Below are 17,311 nucleotides of genomic sequence, written 5' to 3'. Positions count from 1 at the left end.
ACGGAGCCCATCAGCGGATTAGCGCGTGCGCGTCTTAGATGTTTTCCAATCACCGTGTAAAGACCACACCAGGCCCCGCCCCCTCCTCTCTCTCACACACATCTATCTATCTATCTATCTATCTATCTATCTATCTATCTATCTATCTATCTATCTATCTATCTATCTATCTATCTATCTATCTATCTATCTATTAGTCAGTCTATCTATCTATCTATCTATCTATCTATCTATCTATCTATCTATCTATCTATCTATCTATCTATCTATCTATTAGTCAGTCTGTCTATAGATAGATAGATAGATCTATCAATCTATCTATCTATTAGTCAGTCTATCTATCTATCTATCTATCTATCTATCTATCTATCTATCTATCTATCTATCTATCTATCTATCTATCTATCTATCTATTAGTACGTCTATCTATCGTTTAGTCAGTCTGTCTATCTATCTATCTATCTATAGATCTATAGATCTATCTATCTATCTATCTATCTATCTATCTATCTATCTATCTATCTATCTATCTATCTATCTATCTATCTATCTATCTATCTATCTATCTATCTATTAGTCAGTCTGTCTATCTATCAATTAGTCTATATATCTAATGATATGTCTATCTATCTATTAGTCAGTCTATCTATCTATCTATCTATCTATCTATCTATCTATCTATCTATCTATCTATCTATCTATCTATCTATCTATCTATCTATCTATTAGTCAGTCTGTCTATAGATAGATAGATAGATCTATCAATCTATCTATCTATTAGTCAGTCTATCTATCTATCTATCTATCTATCTATCTATCTATCTATCTATCTATCTATCTATCTATCTATCTATTAGTACGTCTATCTATCGTTTAGTCAGTCTGTCTATCTATCTATCTATCTATAGATCTATAGATATATCTATCTATCTATCTATCTATCTATCTATCTATCTATCTATCTATCTATCTATCTATCTATCTATCTATCTATCTATCTATCTATCTCCTCACCTCATCACCTCATCATCATCATCATCATCATCATCCTCACCTACAGGAAGTCATGTGACACGTGTTCTCTCCCTCAGAGGCTTCATGAAAACGTTTTTTTTTTCAGTTTTGCGCTGAACGAGCGTTAAACACGCGGTTGAAACGTCGTCTAAAAGAGCGAGAAATGTGAGGTTTCTTTGGCAGATGTTAAAGATGCAGCAAAGCTTAACGTGAGCTAAATGAGCTCCGCTGGGGGAAACAAACCAACGGGGGGTGAATAAAGAAAACTATATGATATGGTTTTGTCTTTAAAACCTCAATACGTGTGGATTCAAACATAAAAAAAAAACCAACCACTTAGTTGTAGGTTTTCTCTTTTAATTGAGTTGTATTTTGACGAGGTTTTTCCTCAGAGCCACAGGGAATCACTGTATAATCAGCTCTACAGTCATGAGGCAGCAGAGTGTACAGTATGTATAAGAAGGAGGAGCACTTAGTCACCAGGGGGCGACTCTCTATAGTTGCAAAAACAACTTTTCACGCAATTTATAAAGTCAATATCCCCCGGGGTTGTTCTCCCCATGTGCTTGGATTTTCTCCGGGTTCTCCGGGTTCCTCCCACAGTCCAAAAACATGCAGATTTGGGGGATTAGGTCCAATTGGACACTCTAAATACTAACTGTCCAAGGTGTGACCCCTGTCTATCACCCTATGTCAGCTGGGATTGGACTCAGCGACCCTCATGTGGTGGATAAAGTGGTAGAAGATGAATGGATGTTCCCATTTAAAGGGAAAATAGATGTTTAGTGTTTTGGACGATACCGTGAAGGTAAAAAGTATAAAAAAAACTAGCATTTGAAAATGACTGATTGCAGTATTCTTATTGACCGACTAGAAAATAGCTTAATTGCTATCTTTCTGGTGGAATGTAGTGCGATTTTTCATCATAACGACACTCCAATTGAGTATGGAGTGCCTCAGGGCTCTATCCTCGGACCGTTGCTTTTCGCTCTGCACATTAATGATCACGCCGAGATCATACATTTGTACTAAATATGAGAACGTTTCCCATGAGCTGGGTGAATATTTTACGGTCTCAACCATGTCATCGCCTTATGCCGGTCATTTTTGGACCATTCAGGAACATTAACTGTGTAACGAAGTTGAATTTAAAAAAACCTTTTATTTGTTTTGACGATATATCGTGAGGTCTTGACCTACAAAGATTAAACACTTGTTAAACAGAGTTGTTAAATCGGTCAGATTACTCCTGTATTGTATTTTGGAATCGTACCAAAAAAAACAGCCCCAAACGTTCCATTCTTTTGCTCCCTTCCCTTGGGGTATCTTGAGGTAATCTTGGGGTATCTTGGTGTAATATTGGGGTATCTTGAGGTAATTTTGGTGTACCTTGAGGTAATCTTGGAGTATCTTGGGGTACTCTTGAGGTATCTTGAGGTAATCTTGGGCTATCTTGAGGTATATTGAGGTAATCTTGGGTTATCTTGAGGTAATCTTGGGGTAATCTTGAGGTACCTTGAGGTAATCTTGGGGTACCTTGAGGTAATCTTGGAGTATCTTGAGGTAATCTTGGCGTATCTTGGTGTAATCTTGGGGTATCTTGAGGTAATCTTGGGGTACCTTGAGGTAATCTTGGAGTATCTTAAGGTAATCATGGAGTATCTTGAGGTAATCTTGGGTTTTCTTGAGGTAATCTTGGGGTAATCTTGAGGTATCTTGAGGTAATCTTGCGGTATCTTGAGGTAATCTTGGCGTATCTTGAGGTAATCTTGGAGTATCTTGAGGTAATCTTGAGGTAATCTTGGAGTATCTTGAGGTAATCTTGGGGTATCTTGTGGTAATCTTGGAGTATCTTGAGGTAATCTTGGAGTATCTTGAGGTAATCTTGGGTTATCTTGAGGTAATCTGTGGGTAATCCTGAGGTATCTTGAGGTAATCTTGGAGTATCTTGAGGTAATCTTGGAGTATCTTGAGGTAATCATGGAGTATCTTGAGGTAATCTTGGGTTTTCTTGAGGTAATCTTGGGGTAATCTTGAGGTATCTTGAGGTAATCTTGGGGTATTTTGAGGTAATCTTGGCGTATCTTGAGGTAATCTTGGAGTATCTTGAGGTAATCTTGGAGTATCTTGAGGTAATCTTGAGGTAATCTTGGGGTATCTTGTGGTATCTTGAGGTAATCTTGGGGTATCTTGAGGTAATCTTGGCGTATCTTGAGGTAATCTTGGAGTATCTTGAGGTAATCTTGAGGTAATCTTGGAGTATCTTGAGGTAATCTTGGGTTATCTTGAGGTAATCTGTGGGTAATCCTGAGGTATCTTGAGGTAATCTTGGAGTATCTTGAGGTAATCTTGGAGTATCTTGAGGTAATCATGGAGTATCTTGAGGTAATCTTGGGTTTTCTTGAGGTAATCTTGGGGTAATCTTGAGGTATCTTGAGGTAATCTTGGGGTATTTTGAGGTAATCTTGGCGTATCTTGAGGTAATCTTGGAGTATCTTGAGGTAATCTTGGAGTATCTTGAGGTAATCTTGAGGTAATCTTGGGGTATCTTGTGGTATCTTGTGGTAATCTTGAGGTAATCTTGGGGTAATCTTGAGGTATCTTGAGGTAATCTTGGGGTATCTTGAGGTAATCTTGGCGTATCTTGAGGTAATCTTGGAGTATCTTGAGGTAATCTTGAGGTAATCTTGGAGTATCTTGAGGTAATCTTGGGGTATCTTGTGGTAATCTTGGAGTATCTTGAGGTAATCTTGGGTTATCTTGAGGTAATCTTGGGGTAATCCTGAGGTATCTTGAGGTAATCTTGGAGTATCTTGAGGTAATCTTGGAGTATCTTGAGGTAATCTTGGAGTATCTTGAGGTAATCTTGGGGTATCTTGAGATAATTTTGGGGTATTTTGAGGTAATATGATGGAAAAACCTTGGGAAATTCGTAAAACCCGTGAAATTTCATGAAAAGTTTGACATTTCCTGTATCGTACGGGTCTCTGCTGGCTCGGTTCAGCCCAAACCCAAGGCTCAGAACTTCCATGGGCTACAAGTAAACTACTCTCTTTCACATTTGCCACTCCTCCTCCTCCTCCTCCTCTTCCTGTCTCCACTTTGTCCTCCTCCGCCGCTGTTCGTCTCTCTCCCGGGAGTCGTCTTCAGTCTATAATACCGGCTGACGCTGACTGACAGGCCAAAAGGACTTAACTGAGACATGGGACGCAAGGGACGAGAGCCACATCTACCCCTGACTCTCTCGCTCTCTCCTTGTCACTCTTCGCTCAGTCCTCAGTCCTTTCTCGGGACAACTTTGTTCTCTGTTGTTTTTTTGTTTTTTTTAGCTCAACAGTCTGAGGCTGTCGGTCACACAGGTGGAACATTGTCTGACTGTGGTTTAACTGGACTGACAGACATGAGGAAATAAAACCATCACCGCCTCACTCTGTTTGTCTAGGTGTGTTGGTTTTTGCAAAATATTTTGTAAAATATTTACAGCAGTGACTGTGACGGTGCTCTTCCATTAGACCAACGATAATGACAAGTGAATGATGATGAGGACAGGTGAATGATGATGACAGGTGAATGATGATGTGGACAGATGAAGCATGATGACAAGTGGATGATGATGATGACAGGTGAATGATGAGGACAGGTGAATGATGATGACAAGTGAATGATGATGATGACAGTTGAATGATGAGGACAGGTGAATGATGATGAGGACAAGTGAATGATGGTGAGGACAGGTGAATGATGGTGATGACAGGTGAATGATGATGAAAAGTGAATGATTATGATGACAGGTGAATGATTAGGACAGATGAATGATGAGGACAGGTGAATAATGATGACAGGTAAATGATGAGGACAGGTGAATGATAAGGACAGGTGAATGATGATGAGGACAGGTGAATGATGAGGACAAGTGAATGATGATGAGAACAGGTGAATGATGAGGACAAGTGAATGATGATGAGGACAGGTGAATGATGATGACAAGTGAATGATGATGATGGCAGGTGAATGATTATGAGGACAGGTGAATGATGATGACAAATGAATGATGACAGGTGAATGATGAGGACAGGTGAATGATGAGGACAGGTGAATGATGATGATGACAGGTGAATGATGAGGACAAGTGAATGATGATGATGAAAGTTGAATGATGAGGACAAGTGCATGACGATGATGACAGGTGAATGGTGAGGACAAGTGAATGATGATGATGAAAGGTGAATGATGAGGACAAGTGCATGATGATGATGACAGGTGAATGATGATGAGAACAGGTGAATGATGAGGACAATGAATGATGATGAGGACAGGTGAATGATGAGGACAAGTGCATGATGATGATGACAGGTGAATGATGAGGACAGGTGAATGATGAGGACAAGTGAATGATGATGATGACAGGTGAATGATGAGGACAAGTGAATGACGAGGACAAGTGAATGATGATGATGATGATGATGACAGGTGAATGATGATGATGACAGGTGAATGATGATGATGACAGGTGAAGGATGAGGACAGGTGAATGATGATGTGGACAAGTGAATGATGATGTGGACAGATGAATGATGATGTGGACAGATGAATGATGATGATGACAGGTGAATGATGAGGACAGGTGAATGATGATGAGGACAAGTAAATGATGGTGAGGACAGGTGAATGATGAGGACAGGTGAATGATGATGAGGACAGTTGAATGGGCGTTAATTAAGGTCCCTGAGTGAGGTTTACGACGTGACTCTACTCAGTTTGGGTCGCAGTCACGTCATTTTCCATTACTCCAGGAAACTGCCGTCCTGGATCCTTGTCAGCCATTAAACCCTGGAACATCTGCATCTTAAAAATGGTGGGTTTGATTCTGACGACACTCTCTCTGATCAGATCAGAGAAAGCATCAAGTACCAGGTGCGATCACTAAAGTGGAGTTGAGTCTTTATGTTTTAACCCTTTGTGCTCACACGGGACAGATCGGTCTCACAGACAATGAACGAATGAATGCAGATGTGAGCAACTGTAAAAGTGTCCGTCTGTGGAATATTTGTTCTCAAGAAACGAACTTTACAAGAGTAACTTTATCTTTGCTGCTGATGATGGATGTCTGTTATAACCTGGTGTGACGTTTAATGACAACGTCATTTATCATTTGTTTGCTGAGGTTTTTGGGATGATTTGATGTTGTAGGCAACAGCAGCAATAGGCGTTATTATTAGTTCATAATATGGATTACTTTTTGCAATAAATATCTTGGGTCCATTCGTTATCTTAGGGACAAGCGTAGCCAGCAATCTAGTCCAAACTTCCGAAGTTGAAAGACAACTCGCCGAACCACTGACCTAACGTAGCTAACATGATCTGTCCTCAACTTCCTGTCCAATAACAGTCGTCTATATTTCATCTCATGTCCATTGTAGACTCTCTTTTTGCGTCTCCTCTGGTTGAGACGTTTTTTAGAGGGGTAATGAGGCTTTCTAGGTTTGGTTTCAGAAAGGCCCTTACATGAAAATGTAAACTTAATCTCCTTAATGTCTGATGGCACATCATGTTCCCCTTTTTTTTTTTACGACTTAATAAGAACATTTTCTTACATTCAGCCCGTTTAAAGTTCAGCCCTGGATGTTAAATTCATCGCCTCTGGGCCCCGCGAGGCCTCGTCCTCGTCCTCTTCTCCCCTACTGCCTGTCTGTCCACCTGCCAGCCTAATTAACCCGTCTCCGTGCCGTCTGTCTGTCTGCCTGCTGGTCCAACGATGGCTCTCTAGCCGCAGACTCCGAGTGTGCGCAGTGACGCCCTGACATTTAAGAGGTGAGATCACCAAAGTTCATCTTTTTTAAGAGGGGGGGGGGGGGAGACGCCCGACGGAGACAAAATGATCAAATCAAAACCAAATAAAATTGTTTTGATGACAGCTTTATGGTATAAAGTTGGATAAACTAAAGGAAAGTCATGAAAAATATGTTTTTGGTGCAAGTCCCATAATCGTCAGTGGTCTAAAAATAGCTTGGGAGCTGAGCTGGTGTGAAAACTGAAAGGAATACGTATCTCTTTTTTCTATTTGCAAGCCTGTTTTATCATTTATAAACATTATAAATAAAACAATTAGTGTCCCTTTTGTCTGTCGCCTTCTTTTGAACACAATACATCAAGAATGCCAAGAGGAAATGACCTCCCGTTTGGTATAAATGTTAAGTTAAACTCAAGGTTTGAACTGATTAAATGTTGGTGGTTCTTGTTGAAAAAAAGAAAAAAGGCCAAGGTCGCCGCGATCTGACAAGAATAAACACTTATATAAAAACATATATATATATATATAAAACATGTGCATCCAATGTTTCTCTGATAAGAATAGTGATTATTCTGGGATATCAAAGCAAATACACATCCTTAAGTTTTTTTTGTGTCACATTGTAAACCAAACAAACCAAATCCCATCGAGAAAATCACTGATTCGACCCCCACGGCGCACAGGTGTTGTTGATCCACCGCTGCCTCCGTCAGTGAGTCCAAAATGTGTTACTGACACAACACGACCCAACGAGGCAGCAGTGGACCAACATCTGTCGTGTTCTAATGAGCTAAAAACGCCGTTTTTTTTCTCCATGGACTTCGGTGCGGAGGAGGTGAGCAGGTTCACAAACTTCAGTTTCTGGTCAGGAAAATGTGGTCTAAGAGCGAGGTAGTGAGGCTTTTGGTTACGTGAGCGCCTGTGTCTCAGCCCGCTTTCCTGGCATTGGGTGGCGATGGGAACCAGAAACCCAAAAAACATCACTTCGAGCTGCTGCTGTTTCTCTTCAACGATAAATAAGATTTATTTCACATGACTGAAGGCAGCATCGACATCGAAATTTGAAAGACAACTCGCCGAACCACTGACCTAACGTAGCTAACATGATCTGTCCTCAACTTCCTGTCCAATAACAGTCGTCTATATTTCATCTCATGTCCATTGGCAAGGCAGCAGTGGACCAACATCTGTCATGTTCTAATGAGCTAAAAACGCCGGTTTTCTCCATGGACTTCGGTGCGGAGGAGGTGAGCAGGTTTACAAACTTCAGTTTCTAGTCGGGAAAATGTGGTCTAAGAGCGAGGTAGCAAGGCTTTTAGTTACGTGAGCGCCTGTGTCTCAGCCCGCTTTCCTGGCATTGGGTGGCGATGGGAACCAGAAACCCAAAAAACATCACTTCGAGCTGCTGCTGTTTCTCTTCAACGATAAATTAGGTTTATTTCACATGACTGAAGGCAGCATCGACATCGAAATTTGAAAGACAACTCGCCGAACCACTGACCTAACGTAGCTAACATGATCTGTCCTCAACTTCCTGTCCAATAACAGTCGTCTATATTTCATCTCATGTCCATTGGCAAGGCAGCAGTGGACCAACATCTGTCGTGTTCTAATGAGCTAAAAAACGCCGGTTCTCTCCATGGACTTCGGTGCGGAGGAGGTGAGCAGGTTTACAAACTTCAGTTTCCGGTCGGGAAAATGTGGTCTAAGAGCGAGGTAGCGAGGCTTTTAGTTACGTGAGCGCCTGTGTCTCAGCCCGCTTTCCTGGCATTGGGTGGCGATGGGAACCAGAAACCCAAAAAACATCACTTCGAGCTGCTGCTGTTTCTATACAGCGATAAATTAGGTTTATTTCACATGACTGAAGGCAGCATCGACATCGAAATTTGAAAGACAACTTGCCGAACCACTGACCTAACGTAGCTAACATGATCTGTCCTCAACTACCTATCCAATAACAGTCGTCTATATTTCATCTCATGTCCATTGGCAAGGCAGCAGTGGACCAACATCTGTCATGTTCTAATGAGCTAAAAACGCCGGTTTTCTCCATGGACTTCGGTGCGGAGGAGGTGAGCAGGTTTACAAACTTCAGTTTCTGGTCGGGAAAATGTGGTCTAAGAGCGAGGTAGCGAGGCTTTTAGTTACGTGAGCGCCTGTGTCTCAGCCCGCTTTCCTGGCATTGGGTGGCGATGGGAACCAGAAACCCAAAAAACATCACTTCGAGCTGCTGCTGTTTCTACACAACGATAAATTAGGTTTATTTCACATGACTGAAGGCAGCATCGACATCGAAATTTGAAAGACAACTCGCCGAACCACTGACCTAACGTAGCTAACATGATCTGTCCTCAACTTCCTGTCCAATAACAGTCGTCTATATTTCATCTCATGTCCATTGGCAAGGCAGCAGTGGACCAACATCTGTCATGTTCTAATGAGCTAAAAACGCCGGTTTTCTCCATGGACTTCGGTGCGGAGGAGGTGAGCAGGTTTACAAACTTCAGTTTCTGGTCGGGAAAATGTGGTCTAAGAGCGAGGTAGCGAGGCTTTTAGTTACGTGAGCGCCTGTGTCTCAGCCCGCTTTCCTGGCATTGGGTGGCGATGGGAACCAGAAACCCAAAAAACATCACTTCGAGCTGCTGCTGTTTCTACACAACGATAAATTAGGTTTATTTCACATGACTGAAGGCGGCATCGACTTCAAACTACAGACACGGACGTCAGTGTCAGCTGAGCTGTTCAAAATAAAATGTTTAAAAAAAATACATAAATAACTGAATAAATAAATATAGATTTGACAGAGGAGGGAGCTGGGGGAAGACCAGAGTTTAACCTCAGCTGTGCGTCTTTGTCATGTCTAAAACAGCTGATGCAGCTCAACGCCGACATGAAACCGACCAGCGTCTCTGTCAAAAATGTGTTTGTTTGGCAGAATAAGGAAAGCTGTGCTGGTGGGTGAGTAAAAATAAGAAGAGAAAAACGCACATGTACTGTGCATAGAACCTTGAGATGAGTCAATAAACCTGCTTTTAGACGCTGGATTTTGACATCTTGGACATCAAAGCTGTCATGTTTCCTACATTTTATTTCAAAGGTGCGTCATAATGTACATGACTTGAATAAAACAAAGTTTTCTGCCATTTCTGCAACACCTTATTATGATTTTGAATGAGTACTAAATTAATCGTCAACTATTTTGTGTTTTTTCTAAAGAAATAAAACCAGTTTCTGTGATTTTATGATTATTTTTGCACAATATAACTATCAAAAATCATTAAAACTGGATCATTTTTGGTTTGTGGACATCGTCATTTTCCATTGTTTGACAAACACCGATGACTATTTTTCAACATTTTATGAACCAATTAATCGATTATGGAAATAACTGTTAGTTGCAGCACTAAACCAGACATTTGCATGATATTCATGTTTAATAAATTAACTAAATTAATTTAATTTTATGGATGTTGCTGGACATTGACCCCCCCCCAAAAAAAATCACCCCTGACCCTCTTTTGGGCCCCGACCCAGTCTTTGGGAACCACTGTCAGACAGTCTATCTTTAAGTTTAAATCCTGAGCCAAAAACATTAATTGTGCCAGTACATGAAATATAAATACTGCTTTAAATGAGGTGTAAAAAAAAAAAAGGTAAAGTGAAAGTGTGGATATAAATGATCACAGCATATGGTAAATGAAGATTAAATAAAGACCGTACGAAAAAAACAAACAAACGGCTATTGTTGTTGTTGATTTTAATCAGCAAAGAGGAGCTCAGTTTGTTTTACTGCACAACAACAACACACCCACTCACGCTCACACACACAAGACACACGAACAATACAAGGTTCACTGGGAAAACAGACGGAAACATGTTCTTACACAAAGACGAACATACACAAAACACGCCATTACAGAGTCGGGTTCAGCAGGTGTGTGTGTGCGGGTGTGTGTGTGTGTAGGTGGTTTCATGCTAGCATGTATTCCCATTCCCTCAGGAACAGTATTTATTTAGTCTCTTTCTATATGATAAAAACACATGTACCTGGACTCACTTATAATGTCTTTATTTTTGAAGGAAAAGCACTTTTTTTAACATTAAATGAATCAGAAATACACTCTATACATCATTAAAACGTCTGGTTTTTAATGGAATATGTACACAGGTGTATAGAGGCTCATTTCCAGTGTTCTAATGGTACATTGTGTTTGCTAATGGCATTAGAAGACTATTGGATGATTAGAAAACCCTTGTGCAATGATGTTAGCACAGCTGAAAACAGTTTTGCTGGTTCTTTAACGAAAGGGCAAAATGATTATTTTGAATAAAAATCATTATTTCTAATCTTGTCAATGTCTTGACTATATTTTATATTCATTTTGCAACTCTTTTTGATGAATAAAAGTGTGATTTTTAATGGAAAACACAACAAAAATTGTATAAGTGACTCCAAACTATTGAACGGTAGTTTACAGTGACAAAACATGCATTCAAGGCACATTACAAACAGCATCAGACAAAATCTACTAAAATAAATAAAGCATTAAAGGATAGATTGTTCAAGATCAGTGAGAGTTTGGAGATGGTGTTGCAAAGGAAGTGAGGTCAGTACATTTTGAATGTTTTACTTAGTACAGTAGAATTTAAAGACATGAAAACAGGCAGAAGGAGGAGGGGGAAAAAACCCCAAACACATGCCCTCTACTGTCTGTCTGACCTCCTTTTGTCTCATTGGGGAGGTTCACTCGCTGCTTTCCTCTGTCGTACATGTACTGCTTGTACATGTCATCCGTCTGAGAAACAGCCAGTGAGTGAACACAGAGAGAAAAGAGAGGCAGAGGATGCTGTCGACCACCTGGGACATTTACACAAAGAAGAAGAAGGAGAAGACGTTGAGAAAAGAAAGAAAAGGCCGTCATTGTGACAGTCGGCAGAAAACAAATTTGTGCCTAAAGTTCAACTTTTTTATCCCACAATCTAAAGTGCGCTTTTCCTGGTTAAAACCTTCTCCACTTTAATGGAACATGAAGCAGTTGGATTATTTATGCCTCGAAGTCGAAGGTGAGCTCATCTTCAATGTGGATCAAGTCGTGGCAGCTGTAAAAAAAAACACAGTATGAAGCCAGAGTTTATTCAGGGTAGATGATCGTTTCAGGCTTTCAAAAACACCCGGGTCACCTCAGCCAGACAGTGATCCAACATCATACTGGATGGAACCAAGCAACGTGACGGAAACCTTGGAAAACTGGAGGAGCTTTTTTGTAAATATATCACACAGTCCTCCCTGGCAAAGCTACTAAATACTCCATGCCACAAAAACCCCTCTGAGTCTTTGCCCATGAACATTCCCTCCATCATGTTCCTCATTGTTATATGAAAGTTCTAGTATGTAACTTTTCTACTATAATTTCTAGAGCGACTCGGCTCGGCTCATTTTGTGCCTGCTCTGGCGAGTTTCCAAGCGAGCTGAGACGATGCTCAAATGGGACGTTAACAGACAAACAAAACTGTCAGAATCTGTCATGACCAAGTGTAGTTGTTGTCTTGTGGTTTTCTTGTGTTATTTTGAAATTTCACTCTCCTCTCATTTCAAAATATGGCCTGCGTCTCTTTGTCTTTGGCCAGTTTGTCTTGTCAGAGAACCAACGTAACCCCCGTCCCATTGGCTTGTCAGGTTTTGTGCAAGCCCTTGTTTTTGCTAGCATGTTTTCCCTCTGATATTATATATATATATATATATATATATATATATATATGTTTGTTTGTTGTATTTTCAAAATAAAAGATAGTTTTTTTTTATTTCATCTAGTCGTGCATTTGGGTCCAAGTCCTTCAGATCAGTTGTGACAGAATCAGCCTTAGCAACAATACCGAGCTGTAGCTCAGTTAAAAAGACTTAAAGATCCATGTGTTCATCAACAACATTTAGCAAAGAAAATGTCTAAAATGTTTAACAGAGGTGTATTTATCGAGAGCATTGCCAAAAGCCAGCGACCGTGAGCCGAATCACGGCCCGTTTCGATGGCATTTCAGTTCAGCGACTGTTTCAGACAGAGTCTGTGCTGCAGTTATGCGGGAAGTGCTGAACGATTCTGTAATGAACCGATTCTAATGATTCAGTTACACCGAAAACAACTGAATTTACAAGTCACTCGTTTGTTTGTGTGATATAGAACTAAAACACCCTCCTCCCACGTTGAGGAGGTACTATGAAGTTATCGAAAACAACGTGACTGATTCCGAACCGCGTGGAGTCGAGTCGTGCTGGTGTTGTATCATGGATCACGGCATCTTAAATATAAACAAAAGTCACGTACAGTAAACAGTATGGTTAGTTTTAGGGTAGGGTATTGTGTTTTCGTGCCCATCATGACTAATTAAGGGAAGACAAATACGAGTGAGGTCGTGAGATACGACAGAACAAATGTTCTTGGAGAACATACGGTCGGGACTCAGACCAAGAGCTTTCAGGAAGCTCTGCAGACTCACCTGAGAGATTCAACCCTTGCAATTCTTTGGACAATCGCAAGTTCAGGACGCCCCCGAACTCTTACGAGTAACAACGGGTAACAAGTGGCTCTTCTGTAAAGGCGGCTCTCTCCACACTCACTCCCAAAGACAGAATGTTCTCTGGCTGTAGAGGGCTTCAGGAGATAAGAGCGGAGTTCACATCAACGGTCAAGCATTTCTGGCATTGAAGAGTTCTTCAATGGCCCAAAAAGGATTCTGTGCTTCGTCTTCCCCTCTTGAACTGTGGAGAGGCATGACAGCTCAGCATCTTTTTTTTGTAACCGCATCATCTTGGACCATCTATGACAAGTTGGATCAAGAAAGTCATGAAAACCTTTCCGAATAATGTTAATCAAGGGATTCGAAATCGGAAATCCAGGAGCGTCTGACCAATCGCAGGACAGGACGTCCCTCTTTCAAGATCATTCGACTTTACAGGCGGAACGTCTCTTTATTGCCGTCATCACCGTTATGTCCCGATTTCTGCCAAAAAGCACCACAAGGGATTTAAAGTAGACATTTAAATAAGTGACCTCATTTTTTTTCCTCCAGAAAATGCATCCTTTCCAAGACATAAAAGAGAACGCAGCAGAGTTGTGTGTAGTATAGAAGCGTAGTTTGGTGGCGGTTGTTCCTGGGTTTGTTTGTTTATGGCTGTTCAGTGATGGATCGTCCGGTGAGGTGCATTTGGCCAAAATGTGAGGCTCTTTTTTCCCCCCATTCCTGTAGGCAGTGAAATCATCATTACCGAGGCTTTAATTAGCACTTAAATGTAGTGTCCACAATGTTTCTTGTCCTCACATCGAGATTTACAGTATTTATTGCAGGGGGGAAAAAAATCCAGTGTAAGCATTTTGTGATTATAGTTTTTTCTTCTACCACCTCTTTTTTTAGTCATTTGCTGAAAAATCTGAATCCATTTGAGCACTGGTGTAGTCTTTCTACTGTACTGTTTACGTAGTTTTAGGGTTAGGGTTAGCCCTTAACTAAGGGTTAACCCCATTAGGGTTAACCCTTATAAAACCTTTTAAGACTTCCACACCTCCTTCAGACTCCTAAAAATCTAGAAATCTAGGCTATTGTTCCACAAAAAGTATTGACCATCTGCAACTACAACAGCTTCCCCTCTTCTTAGAAGACTTCCCCCAACCTGTTGAAGTGTCTCTATGGTCAATTTATGTCCAATAATTCTGTAGAGCATTTATTAGGCCAGAGACACTGATGTTGGGCAAGAGAAGGTCTGGCTCACGATCAATCTGTTCCAGTTCATCCCAAAGTTGCTCGATCATGGGATTAAGGGTCAGGACAGGATGTCAAGTTCTTCCAAACCAAACTCAAAGTCAAACCCATATCTTTGGTGAGGCGTTAAGATTGTCCTTCATTGGGGATAAGGGGTCCAGAGACATACTTTTGTCCATATACTGCCTCTTCTGGCCTCCTGGGGGTGCATTTATCAGATGTGGTCTCCATAACTGTCAATTTACCTCACCTGCTGACGCGTGGGCACCAAGCAAAACCTTATTTAGTCTGATCTCTTGGCCATTTTCCCTGCCCGATGATATTCTTGCAGTTGATGTTCTGGAGGTGCCCTTGGCGCCAACCTCAAAAGTTCAAAATGTTTCTTTATTTATTATCCCAGAGGGGGCAGCGATAGCGGAAAACACCGCACATTCAGGTTCACAATTAACATTCATAATGGATGGTGACAGTAAAAAAAAAAACAAGTTAAAACAAAGGTTGCACGCCATCCTTTTTTTGCAAGGGGGTTGCATGAAATCATGTTTATTTCAACATACTCTTCAAAGATGTTGTGTAAATAAAAAACTGATTTCAGAGTATTTTTTGAAAAGCAAGTCACAGCAGCTGCTCCCGATCATGACTCTTTTGACCGTTGCTAGGTTGCAGCCTTCAAACTGCTGCGGCCTCACTCCAGCTGACCCCGGGCCACGGCACACAGCGGCATCGCTTCCCATCTTGTTATTATTGATGTATCAGCATCCTGATGTTCTGACACAAACCTAATAAGTTGCTTAATATCCAGCGGTCCTGGCATAAGATTAATTAACATATGTTTTCCGGCTATTTATAGGCGTTTTTTTTGAAGTGCCGGCTGAACATTAAGTGAATTATTGCCTGTCGTCACATCCAGCACTTGTGTTGAAATAATCAAATCAGATATGGAAAGTGCGGGTCTGTAATCTCATTTTCTCAAACTGATTACATTCTGTTGACAGGACACTGGTGGGTCTAGTGGTGGCAGAGCGTGACAGCCAAGTGCACAGAGAGGTCGGCGTCGGATGTGAAATATGCGGCGAAAAATTGGACCATTAGATTCACAGGAAAAACCCATAAAAATGAGGCTTTAACTTTCTAAGATAGTCCTTATAACGTCGCTGCTTGACAAAGGATTTCTAAAATATTCAAGAAAAGGACTTTTTATGTATGTTTGTGTATTTGTAAAATGGCATATAGCATTTGGCTAAAGCAAAACAGAAACGCTCGGCGCCCAGACTGAATCTACTGTTCAGTCATTTAGGATTTAATAAGTGACACGTTTTATGGAGTCATGAGGCAAAATAAAAGCACAAATGACACATTAGCAAACTAACTAAAATGGTCAGTCCAGAACATCATGGTTAGCTTTAGTTAGTCGCTAGCTAGATCGAGCTAGCTGATAGATAGATAGATAGATAGATAGATAGATAGATAGATAGATAGATAGATAGATAGATAGATAGATAGATAGATAGATAGATAGATAGATAGATAGATAGATAGATATGTCACCTTTTAGCTAACTCTAAACTATCTTTTGGCAACTTTTAGCTAACCTTTAGCTAACACTAAACTAGATAGATAGATAGACTAAGGGTTTTGTAAAGAATACATAACAGAGTCAGTCAATGTCACGATGGTTTAGCTGCTTTAGCTTTCTAGCTAGATTGCTATACAGCTAGATAGATAGCTATAAACTAGCTAGCAAGATATATGAACGTAAATATTAGAGCTGTAACTAACAATTATTTTCAGTCAAATGTGGAAATGATCATTTAAAATATTCACATTTAAGTCAATGTAATAGATTTTAAGATAAAAAAAATAGTGGCACTGATTATGTATTGACAATTTGCATTACCGCCACCTGGTGTAAGGGAGTGGAACGAATTTTACCTGTTTTTATTGTGCAACATGTTTATTTGTGGCGTTTTTATGTAAGTATGTTTGTATATTCTCTAGTGTTTAATCGATTATTTGTTGTTTGTTTGTTGGATTGTAAACGGCTTGTTTTCATGATGATAATCTGTCTAATGTTCCCTTTGTCTAATTCTTCAGCAGAAACACAGACAACGGCGGTCGGTGGGAACTTTTTAGTTCCTTGAAAATGGTTCCTGCTGTTCTGAGGTACAATTAATTACTTATGTGTGCTCACTTTTCTTCATTCACCATTAAACTAAAAACATCTCAGCGCTAAATAAAAGTTCTCCACAGTGTTCACACGAAGAACGTGCTGTTTTTTTTTACTAGTTATGTAATTATATCACTTCATAAGGCACAAATTAAGAGTTTAATGGGATTAAATCCAGCAGAGCGGGAAATATTTTACCATGTTTTATTTTTAATAAGCATTAATGTTGGGCTGCTGGTGACTAATACGCGACTCGGTTCACTAAACGCCGAGTAAAACCGCGCGTCGTGTAAATATTAGACGACGGGGATAAAAATACATGCGGCCGATGACAAAACCAAATAATCTTTGTCTCATTAAAGGTTTAGGAAACATTTTCTTAGTTATTTATGTGTTTATTTAAGCTCGCTGTAGCTTTTTTATTCAGAAAACAAGTAGCACACACCATGGAAATCTGCCATCAATATTACATGATCTCCGTCTGCCTTTATCAGCCATAAAGTGAACCCACTCAGTGCAAACATATTTAATATGTGAGGCTCCTGCGTGAGTGCATATGTTCTTTTATTCTATGTCCAAGCGCAAGT

Source organism: Microchirus variegatus (assembly GCF_963457635.1).
Source record: "Microchirus variegatus genome assembly, chromosome: 8".
In the NCBI taxonomy this organism is placed as follows: domain Eukaryota; kingdom Metazoa; phylum Chordata; class Actinopteri; order Pleuronectiformes; family Soleidae; genus Microchirus; species Microchirus variegatus.
The sequence above is the reverse complement of the archived record's forward strand: the minus strand, read 5'-3'. Positions refer to the sequence as shown.